This window comes from Bubalus bubalis, chromosome 5, assembly GCF_019923935.1.
Source record: "Bubalus bubalis isolate 160015118507 breed Murrah chromosome 5, NDDB_SH_1, whole genome shotgun sequence".
In the NCBI taxonomy this organism is placed as follows: Eukaryota; Metazoa; Chordata; class Mammalia; order Artiodactyla; family Bovidae; genus Bubalus; species Bubalus bubalis.
In genome coordinates, this window is record NC_059161.1 from 108,461,134 (window position 1) to 108,470,212 (window position 9,079).

The 9,079-nt window shown below is 38.8% G+C and overlaps 1 pseudogene; it reads right to left on the reverse strand.

Annotated features, from left to right (window-relative positions):
• Positions 1-6,236: 6,236 nt before the first annotated feature.
• LOC102414115 lies at positions 6,237-7,173 on the reverse strand (annotated as a pseudogene).
• Positions 7,174-9,079: the final 1,906 nt, after the last annotated feature.

Sequence of the window (9,079 nt, forward strand, 5' to 3'; positions counted from 1 at the left end):
ACTTCAGTTTCACTTTTCACTTTCATGCATTGGAGAAGGAAATGGAAACCCACTCCAGTGTTCTTGCCTGGAGAATCCCAGGGATGGGGGAGCCTGGTGGGCTGCCATCTATGGGGTCGCACAGAGTCGGACACGACTGAAGCGACTTAGCAGCTTAGCAGCAGAGCCTAGCATCTGACTTTGCCCCATAGGAGGACTCATAGAACATTCCCTTCAGTAAGGCAAGAAGAAATTCATTGATGTAAAAGGACTTGGTGATTTCTGTCCTCCACAGGTCAGACTTTTTAAACAGGAGATGCTGCTATGGAACTAGTCTCCCCAGTATCACTGAGGTTATGAGATTTCTCAGTGGCAGTAGCACAAGACTATCAAAGGCCTGCTCAGAAGAAACAGAAGTTCCTGAGAATGTACGTTCATTTGAAGGCAACTCTGAATGAATGATTGATTAGTGTGAAAGCATAAATACTGAAGCTCACTGAGTGTTGCTGAACACAATTCCAAGATGTAAAATAAATCAGAAGATCATGGTGGTGAGCACTGGCAAAAACTTTAAGTAGAATCTGTGATGCTTACAAAACACTATCCTAAATGAGGCTAATTTCAGAGTGTGCATTGTACCTTATACATTATACTTAGACTTGAGTCACCTGAGCTGGGAAAAGACCCTTCTCATCCAAAGTTAAAGGAGGCTGAAGGACAGTCTATAACCCAGAGAAACCAGCAAGGAAGAAGGCAATGGCTGTGGGAAAGTGCACCATTCACCTCTGTTTTGAAATGCTGTTTGTTCTCTGCAAGTGTGTCTAAAAGCATAGGTCTAGAAATCAGATGTGGCCTTTTTAAAATAATCTTCTCCATCTCCTGGAATCCTTTTCTGTCTCTGCTATCTAGTTATTAAACATCTACTGTATGCCAGTTACTCTCCTCAGCAACATCGGCATAAGCAGACAGACACCACAGGCACTGCCCTCAGTGAGCTTATATTCTGTGTGAGAGTCAGCCACGCATAAACAGGCAGCTGCATTATGTGCAGTAAATGTTCTAGCAGGTTAAGTGAAGGGTGCTGTGGGTACACATAGAGGTACCTATCTAATCTTCATAGGAAAAGGAAGAAATGAGTATCTATGTGGCCAATCTCTGAAGAATCATTCTAAGTCACAATGCCTCTCATCAACTTCTCAAAACCCTATATTTCCATACTCCAAGTTTAAAGATGTTGAAACTGTGGTAAAATTAATGAGACCAAGTCTTAGTGGGCTTATGAATCCAGGGAGAAAAACAGGAAGAAAAGATAGATGTACAGTGGCTTTTCACTGTCAACTCTCTGAGGGAAGTGAGTGAAGAGAATAAGCTATGTTTAAATAATCAGAATGGGGGAACACGTGTACACCCATGGTGGATTCATGTTGATGTATGGCAAAACCAATACAATATTGTAAAGTAAAAAATAATAATAATAAATAAATGATATAAATAAATAATCAGGATGATTACTTTTTTAATTAAAAAATTATTTATTTGTTTTTGGTACCACTGCAGGCTTTCTCTAGTTGTGGCCAGTGGGGGCTTCTCTCTACCTACAGTGCTTGGGATTCTTACTGTGGAGGCTCCTCTTGTTGCAGAACGTGGACTATAGGGTTCTCAGGCTTCATCTGTGTGGGTCACAGGCTCTAGATCACAGGCTCATGTACATGAACTTAGCTGCCCCACAGCATGCGGAATCTTCCTGGACCAGGGCCTGAACCCGTGTCCCCCTGTGTTAGCAGGCAGATTCTTAACCACTGGAACACCAGGGAAGTCCAAGATGACTGCCTTTTATGAGTTATATATAGCCTTAGTAGTACAGTTGTCTGGCAGAGAGTAAATATTTCATAAAGGTATTAATCTTCTGTTGGGAGTTCAAATTGGAATGAATCCACTGGTAAAGAAATATCAAATTCAAAACATCATGCTGTTTGATGCTACAATCTCCTGTGGACAATCTATCCTGAGGAAATTGCCATAAATCTAGCCAAAGGTTTTTACACAATGGTGTTAGTCACAGTATTAGCTATACTAGTAAAACATTGGAGGATTTGAAACAGGACAAAAACGTTATAAAGTATGATACCAAAATTTCTACATACAGTCATACGATGAAATAATTTGCAGCAAAACTATAATTTAAAGAATAATAATAAGGAAAATTCATGTTACATTAACAAGTGGAAACATTTTGTAACATAAAATATAAAGTATAATTCTACTCAAAGAAAATGCTTCAGTAGAATTCTGCTTTTCCTTATGGAGCTCCTATATGTATTTTATTAGATTTATTCTTAAGTACTTTTTTGTTTTGATGCTAATGTAAATGATATTATACTTTTAATTTTAATGGTTTGAATTTGAAATGGTTCATTACTGACATATATGAAATCAATTTACATTTGTATCTAACCTTGTATCTTGCAACCTTGTTATAATTGCTATCTAGCTCCAAGAGTTTTTACATCAGTACATTGGAATTTTCTACATAGACGATTTTGTCAGCTGTAAACAGAGAGTTTTATTTCTTCCTTACCAATCTGTGTACCTTTTTTCCCTCTCTTATTGCACTAGCTGGGACTTCCAGCATGATGTTGAATAGAACTGGTGAGAAGAGACAACTTTGCTTTGTTCCAATCTTAAGTGTTTTCTCTATTTTCATCTGATTTTCTGGGAGAGAATATAGAAAATCAGTATTATTTCTTTCTTAAACATTTGATAGAATTCACTAGTGAAACCCTTTGGGCCTATAATTATTTTTGTTTCTTAACAAGATTCTCTCCATCTGGTCCCATAAAAGCATCGTCACATGATCATCAAATATATCCATATAAAGCCAATATAATTTAAAGAGGAAATATGACCTTTCCCATAAATGATCCAGAAGCAATTTAATGTCTTGAAAAGATACATATATTCTTAATGTATGTGTGTGTGTCAGTCACTCAGTCGTGTCTGACTCTGTGACCCCGTGAACTGTAGCTCGCCAGGCTTCTCTGTCCAAAGGATTCTCCAGGCAAGAGTACTGGAGTGGGTTGTTATTTCCTTCTCCATCTTAATGTATAATATCATGAAAAAATAAACTTACTCCCTCACATCATACATGATAAATAATATATAAATGTTAAAGGGAAAACAATAAAGCTTTCAAAGGAAAACAGAATATATTTGTAATTTTGTAATAAACAATGATTAAGCAGGGTACTGCACTAATAGTATGAGAAATGGAACTTTATTAAAATTAAAAGTTCTATTGCCATAAAACATCAGTAAGAATAGCCATTGAATGGCTAAATCACAGGCTGAGCAAAAATAACAGTAATCTATATGTCTGAACAAGAACCCATATCTAGAATATGCTTTCTTGAAGTTCAAATTAGTAAGGAAATGACTAACACTATTTCTATGTGAGCAAAAGACTTGAACAGGCACTTAACAAAGGTGATATCTAAATTCTAAAGAATGTATTAGGAAGTGCTCAACACAATTACCTATTGGAGAAATGACAAAAGAAGGCCCAAGTGATAGTGCACTACACACCCAAAGGAGGGGCCAAGGTGAAAAGAACGAAAATAGCAAATGCTCAGGAGCAAGAGGAACATCCTTACCTGGAAACCACTGGGGGTGCAAATCAGTTTAAATATTTTGGAAGACAGCTTATTAGTACTTAAGAAGCATAAAGTATGCCCATCCTGTGACCCAGTAACCTGCACCAAGCTATAGAACCAAGATAAATCAGAGTAAATTTCAAAGAAACTATGTGCTCAAGGATGTTCATGGCAGTTGTATTAATAATATGCAGAGACTGAAAAAATGCTAAATGTCCATGAAGAGGATAATTGAAAAAGAAATTGCTCTATATCAATACAATGGAATACTAAACAGCAGTAACCAAGAACAAAAATACCTACACATACATTATAGATAAATTTCACACTACACTTTGTATTGTGAGAAAACCAGAATTTTTTTTAAAAAAGTAAATACAGTATTGACATTTATATGATGCTCAAGAACAAGCAAAATGTAATAATAAAGGTAAGAATAGTAGATATTTCCAGAAAGAGAATGGATACTAATATTCACTAGGAAGGGGCAGGCAAGAATATTCTTAAGTGATAAAAATCTTCTCTATTCTATCTTGGTATAGGTAGTGGTTACATAGCCTTATATATGTGAAAAAAATGAGCATGTAAAATTTGTGCACTTTGCAGTATATAACTTACACTTTAAAAGGAGGTGGTGTTATTTTTTTACTTAACAATATTGTACTGATTCTCCATCACCTCCACTGCACCATCAATCCATAAATATCCTGAATTCAGCTGTCAAAGGGCAAAACTAAAGGTATGTTTATCCAAATTTTCACTTTTATCTAATGGAAGAGAACTTTTATAAGAAAAGTTAAAATGCCAGAATATCTTGCAAACAGGTCGCATACCTAGTAATGTGCTCAGAACAAAGCAAATATTCTTTTTTTTTTTTTTTTAGGAAACCTGAATTTATTAGCAGTAGTCTTTAAGTTACTTTTGCTTTATAAATTTTATATAATTTTTTAAATTTTATTTTATTTTTAAACTTTACAAAATTGTATTAGTTTTGCCAAATATCAAAATGAATCCGCCACAGGTATACATGTGTTCCCAAAGCAAATATTCTTCTGCATCTTTATTTAAAGCTGTAACTCCATTTGCCCAATGCTATGAATATATTAATATGACCTGTCTTAAGACCACCATTTGTTTCCCTTTTGCCCTACTACTAATAGATCATAGCTATATGCAATGCCTCAAAATACAATGGCCTCTACCTTCTTAATAACTGGTTGTTAGTTTGTTGCATGAGTGCACGCGTGCTCAGTCGTGTCTGACTCTTTATGACCCCATCTACTGCAGCCAACCAGGCTCTTCTGCCTATCAGATTTTCCAGGCAAGAATACTGGAGTGGGTTGCCATTTCCTCCTCCAGGTTTGTTGGTTGTTACCGCTCTAATGACTCACTTCCACCCAAAGCTATTACTCATTTGCACCATTCAGACCCTTGAAGTGAGGCTCCAAGTTCTGTCATATTAGTCGGGAAATAATGAGTGAAGCTTGTAGCCAACATTTTTAACTCTCTTAAATCTGTATATCCCTCCATTAGAAGGTCTAATAAGTTGATATGTTATAGAACTCTGTATACCACCTCAGCAGGCACTATGCTTGATTCTATATGGAACTTATATTTCCTACTCCAAAATATTAAAACATTTTTTTATTATTTTGTCAAGACAAAATTACCACATTTTTCACTTCCAACATTCTTACAAAAATGATGTTCCAAAAATTAACCATTGAAAAGTTGCATGACATCACTGTAAATAGAATTGCTGCTACTGCTAAGTCATTTCAGTCGTGTCCAACTCTGTGTGACCCCATAGACAGCAGCCCACTAGGCTCCCCTGTCCCTGGGATTTTCCAGGCAAGAACACTGGAGTGGGTTGCCATTTCCTTCTCCAATGCGTGAAAGTGAAGTTGCTTAGTCGCGTCCAACTCTTCGTGACCCCATGGACTGCAGCCCACCAGGCCTGTTTCTTTAAATGCAAAAATAAAAATCTTTTTTTGTTGTTGTTTTTAATAATTATTATTATTTTTTTTTTTTTTACTTTACAATATTGTATTGGTTTTGCCATACATCAACATGCATCCACCACGGGTGTACATGTGTTCCCCATCCTGAACCCCCCTCCACCTCCCTCCCCATACCATCCCTCTGGGTCATCCCAATGCACCAGCCCCAATCTTTGAAATGCAAATCTGCCAGAGAAAAGATGGATCAACAAAGCATGACTAAAGGAAAGCAGAGCAAAGTACATTCAAACTGAAGGGCCTAGATTCCAATCCCAGCTCTAGCAGTAGGTACATGAATGTCCACAGGCCACCTCAAAATATTTACATGAGTCTCAGGTGCGTAATATGTCATATGAGGGGCTGGATTAAATCATTCTTTAGACCTGTTAAAGAGTAACCCTCTATGACTGTGGAAACTGTCTTCATAAAACAAAGACTGATTGAAATAGATAGGCTAGAGTAAGGAATAAAGAAATACAATACTTAGAGGCAAGTTAAAATTTTTCTCTAAATATAGAAGAGAAAGCACCAGCTGACATTTGTTTTTTTCACTGAAAAACAATTTTTTTTAACTGATAAGCAAAGCTTTGGAGTTCCTTTGTCATTTTCAAGAGAAGATTTTTATGCTCAAGGTTTTCTTCAGGGCAACTTTAACATCCTTATTCCTCAGGCTATAGATTAACGGGTTGAGCATGGGCGCCACAGCAGTATAGAATACAGAGGATACTTTCCCCTGATCAAGGGGTAAAATAGAAGGTGGTTTGAGGTACATAAAAGCTCCTGACCCAAAGAAAAGAGAAACCACAATTATATGGGAGCTGCATGTACTAAAGGCTTTGGATCGGCCCTCAGTGGAGCTAATATGGAGAATGCTAGAAAGAATAAAACCATAAGAGATAAAAATGGTCATAGTGGGCACACCAATGCCAATGATCACAACAATAAAGACGGCCAGCAAATTTACATAAAGAGCTGTTACAGGAGAGCTCAAGGAGGGGAATGATGTCACACATATAGTGATTGACAAGGTTGTCACCACAGAAGGTCATAAACATTATGTTTCCCATATGAGCCACAGCTCCAAACACTCCCATCCCATAGACCCCCAACAAAAGGAGTAAACACACCTGAGGAGACATAGTGACCGTGTACACCAGTGGCTTACAGATGGCGACATAGCGGTCGTATGCCATCGCTGACAGGATGTAGGATTCAGAAAAGACAAAGAAACAGAAGAAAAAAAACTGAGTCATACACCCTGCATAGGAAATGATGTTCTTCTCCGAGACAAAACCCATCAACATTTTAGGGGTGAGGGTAGTGGAGTAACTAAAATCTATGAAAGACAGGTTGAAGAGGAAAAAGTACATGGGAATATGAAGGTGAGAATTCAGTCCAATCAAAGTTATCAAACCCAGGTTCCCCACTACAGTGATCACATAGAAACTTAGAAACAGGAAGAAGAGGGGGACTTTGAGTTGTGGCTGGTCTGTTAAGCCTGTGAGGATGAACTCTGTCACAGAGGAGGTGTTATCTTCAGCCATTCTCCTCTAGGAGAATCTGTGAGGGAAAAAGAAAGAGTCACTAAACAAAACAGAGGCAACATATTTTGAAAGTTACTGGAAGTTATGGAGGTGAGATGGAGAAGAAAAGAAAAGGAACACTTACTGAGCTCTAACTGGGAGCTTTCAAACTGTGATGCTGAAGAAGACTCTTGAGAGTCCCTTGGACAGTAAGGAGATCAAGCCAGTCAATCCTAAAGGAAATCAACCTTGCACAGTCATTGGAAGGACTGATGTTGAAGCTGAAGCTCTAATAGTTTGGCCACCTGGTGTGAAGAGCCGACTCATTGGAAAAAGACCATGATGCTGGTAAAGATTGAAGGCAGGAGGAGAAAGGGATGACAGAAGATGAGATGGTTGGATGGCATCACTGATTCAATGGAAATGAGTTTAAGCAAACTCCGGGAGATAGTGAAGTACAGGGAAGCCTGGCATGCTGCAGTTCATGGGGTCGCAAAGAGTTGGACATGACAGTGACTCAAAAACAACAACTGTGAGATAGGCATGGTTCTACATGCTGTGTGGCATTATCAGTTCAGTTCAGTTGCTCCGTCATGTCCAACTCTTTGCAACCCCATGGATTGCAGCATGCCAGGCTTCCTGTCCATCACCAACTCCTGGAGCTGGATCAAACTCATGTCCATCAAGTCAGTGATTCCATTCAACCATCTCATCCTCTGTCATGTGTGGCATTATGGTTATCCCCATATGACAGATGAAGACACTGGGCTTAAGTGATTTGCACAAGTCCCAGTATTCCTAAGTTGTGACAAAAGGTGAACTCGGGTGGTTTGGCTCAGAGTGTGAGCTTGAAACCTCTGTGCCTCAGGACAGACCAGGTCAGGCAGGCACTCACCCTCCTTCTGCTTGGAGTCACAGTGCTGTGTTCTGCTGGCTCTCATCCACCTCTTTCATGGAGACTCAAAAGCCCTGTGAAAAGAAGGTGAAAACTCTGGGCTCAGATGCTTCTGCTTCTCCACTTTAATGATCAAAACCTCTAGTTTATCTTGCTTCTCTTGCTGAGTAGAAGGACATGGTCTCTGACTGTGGCTTTGCCCCAAGCCTCCTGTCCAGCCTCCAAGGATGAAGCAGCATCCTTTCCTTATACCCATGGATAACAGCAGACTGAATACTTTTTTTCTGGATCAGATATCTCAGTTGACTTCATTACAAGAGACTCTCTCGGGATCACAGCTCCAGAGACCACCTTCCCAGGGAAGAAGAAATGTTTACTTACATCTCTGGCAGTGCTTGACAAGGCTTTTAATGACCTTTAATTCAAGTTACATCCTTTTAAACACAACTAAGAGCAAAGCCAGGGGGCACTGGTGATCAAGAACCCACCTGCCAATGTCGGGTCGAGAAGATCCCCTGGAGGAGGAAATAGCAACCCACTCAAGTATTCTTGCCTGGAGAATTCCATGGATAGAGGAGCCTGGCAGGCTACAGTCCATGGGCTTGCACAGAGTCAGAAACAACTGAAGCGACTTAGCATGCAAGAACAAAGCAGTGTGGAAAAATAATTCTTGCTACCTGGTATTGAACAATTACCATGTACCAGACACTATCTGACCCAGAACCCTGCTACAGATACCAAGCATCTAAAGCAATGCACAAATAATTTTAACTTGTTTATTCCTCACAACAACTTAATTAGACCTATTAATCTCTACTTTAAAGGTAAGGAGCGCACACTGCTAGAAGGTTCCAGAATCTTGAGTCAAAACCAAGCCTGTCCAATTCCAGATTTCTTATTCTTAACCACTGGGCTACACTACCTCCCTGTAAGTGACAACAAAATCTCTGAAGCAGCATTTTTACTTTCTAGGATCTCATAAGATTCTTTACAGATAAAAACAAGTACTTACATAATTTCAGTGGGGAATGT